The following is a 2,951-nucleotide window of genomic DNA, read 5'->3' on the forward strand; positions in this document are numbered from 1 at the left end:
CCAATAAATGGCATTATTGAACCAAAAAGAAAGAGACAGATATATATATATATATATATATATATAAGGGTTTTTTAAATTCTGCAAAATATTTCTCAGATAATGTATGCCAAATTACTATCTTGTTGCATTTTTCTTAATGTTATACTTTATGAAACATACTTTCCTGTTTTCAAAATACAGGCAAAATGTCATTAAAACAAAATCCTTGAATGAAATATTAAAGCCTCAATTGCCAATTTCTTTTATTTGACAAGATTCCAACAGAAAATATATGTAGGATAAGTCTAAGAAGTTCAATATAATTTTGAACCTGTATATCTCATCTTTATTATATTTCCCTTTAAAAATAACTTTTTTTATTTAAAAAAAAACCCGTTGGTCCAATACTAACAAGTTTCTAAAACACTTTTTAGGATAAGCTGTGTCTGATGAACTTCTTTTTTAAATAAGTTACTCTACTGTTAAATTAAATTTGGCCTAAAGCTGCCTTTGTACATAGGGAATTGCAACTTGGTATTTGTAAACAAACTACAACCTAACTAAGAGTGTATTCTTGTAACAAGTAGCTGAGTCTTGACCAATCATAGGCTACAAACTGTTCAGACATGTCTAAATAAGGAAAACACCAAGCTATAAGCAAAAAGGCTACTACTGTAGGTCATATCCCTTTTCTGTCTATAAATACTGCCTGCCCACATTGCTGGGTGGACCCCTCTGAACCTTTATGGGTTCAGGGTGCTGTTCCAATTCACGAGTCATTCCTTTGCACAAATAAACTCTGTTAAATTTAATTAGTCTACGGTTAACAGTTTGGCACCAGAGTGGGATCTGAAGTACACCTCCAGCAACCCCCACGTACACCAAGTAACCAAGCAAAGAACCCCACCAGGGCCCATTATGCCCACTGATCTCTCTGATTTGAGCTCCACAAATTTTTGTTTTGAGCTCTCCGACTTGGAGCATTTTTTACTAGACTTGGTTCAAGATGGGATTGGACCTGATAATTAACTGGACTGGATCCAGTTGGAGGCCTCCAGGTGGTATTTTTGAAAATAGGTTCCCCTAAATCTAAAGATTCTGGGATACCACTTTCTGAGACACCAGCTAATTTTATGTCCAAAAATTATGGGCCCAGAACCTGTATATTTTTGGAAAAATTGGTTAACCTTACTAAAGACAACTTAGAATTACAGTGGCCACAATGGAGAAGTTTTAACCTAGATAAAACTGTTCACTTGTAAGGTGTTTTAGAAAAGAAAGAATCCCAAACACCACAAAAGCAATGGGATGTGTTCTTTAATGTAGGTAGAAGCATCTAAAAGATTAAATGAATCAAAGATTGCCTCTTTAAGAGGTTCCTTACAAAAAGCAAATAAAAAAATCTCAAAAGTCTTTTTTACAACTATTATTCAAAAGCTTTAGCCATCTGGACAGGAAATCTCATTCCATTGGCCAGAAAAATTTAGATCGGGATGTTCTTTAATAAATCAGTGACTTTTGTTATTGTACCTGGCATATGGCTAAAATTTTTTAAATGAAAGCTATAAGATCTATTTCTGTTTATATGTTTATGTCTGTCTATATGTCTGTTATATATGTATGATATGTTTGTTTCTTTATGATATTGCCAAATTAAATTGTATAAAAGCTCTATTAAATTGACTTTTAAAAAGCACTTATATAAATGAAATATTTTCTAAGATAAATAAGAACTAACCCAAATTCTTTTCAAGTTCACGTGACTTGGGTAATCCCTGATAAATAAGAATACTTTGATTAAAACAGGCAGACCTTCAGAGTTGTTAGCATTAAATATAACACAGATGCATGACTTTTCCCACCTGGGTTTACTGGTAAAATGAGCTTATGTTATCTCTACATTACAAAATCTGTCATCAAGAAAAATAACTTAAGACAATGACTTGCTGTTTAATGTCTCACCTTCATGAACAATCCAAGCACAATTATTAAAAGCAAGAGAGTTAAATAAATAAAAGATAAAAGTCCCATGTGAAAGATGTCTTCCCTATATCAGAAGGTTTAACAGTCTTATCATCAAGAATGGAAAGGGGAGGCTGAGAAAAATCTGTACAATTTAATTCTCAGGTCTAGTCTAAAAACTTAACAGGGCAGAGATAAAATTTTGCCTCCTCTACAACTTCTTATTACAGAGAGACTAAAGATATTTGGGACTGTTAATAAACATGTTCTGTGCCACACTGACAAACTGTGTTATAAGAAAGTACACATGCTTTCAGAAACTACGACTTGTAGATTTGCCGATCTTTAGATTGCTTATATGACAGTTCACAATTGCTTGCCTGCTAGTGTACTCAGGAAATTAAGTTCACTAAAGGTTAAGAATTCTAATATATGTAACTAAAATTATTAAAAATAATATGGGAAACAACTGTATATGCAAGTACATAAGGAAGGTAAAACATGCTTTTGGTAAACTATAAAGTATAAGAATGTTTTGTTAAGGGAAAAAGAAATTAATTTTTATTTTAAAGTAGAATTACTGGTTGTTTCAAATGAGAAGCTGAAAAGTACAAGACAAAAACTGAATGCATAAGAAAGTTGTATGTTTGTGAAAGATGAATCTTATAAAAAAAAATTTAAGTGTGACCAAGCTGGCTAAGATTAAAAGGGAATTATCTGTAAGTTTTTCTAAAAACTAAACATTAATATCAAAAGCATAGTGATACAAAAGCAGAATTTAGTCCCCTGTGTTAAAACAATAAGGTTTTCTTGGAGTACTGGTCTGCTCTTAATAGAACATTATGAAAGGTTTTTTTTTTATCTTTTAGGTAAATTGGCCTACAAAACAAAGATTCTGTGTTTTACCAAGGAAATTTCCTAAGCTTCATGTTGCTTTTATTAGGTTTTTGATCACTTAAGAAAACTCAGTCTTCTCTGTTAAAAGAGCTAAGGTTTGGCCTGGCACA

General features: G+C 32.1%; 1 protein-coding gene across 1 annotated transcript in view; it reads right to left on the bottom strand.

Annotated features, from left to right (window-relative positions):
* The window catches only part of TMEM65 (transmembrane protein 65), a 61,484-nt gene that overhangs the window by 30,832 nt on the left and 27,701 nt on the right, over positions 1 to 2,951 (bottom strand). The window lies entirely within an intron of this gene.

Source organism: Propithecus coquereli, unplaced genomic scaffold, assembly GCF_000956105.1.
Source record: "Propithecus coquereli isolate 6110/MARCELLA unplaced genomic scaffold, Pcoq_1.0 Scaffold68, whole genome shotgun sequence".
NCBI classification, from domain to species: domain Eukaryota; kingdom Metazoa; phylum Chordata; class Mammalia; order Primates; family Indriidae; genus Propithecus; species Propithecus coquereli.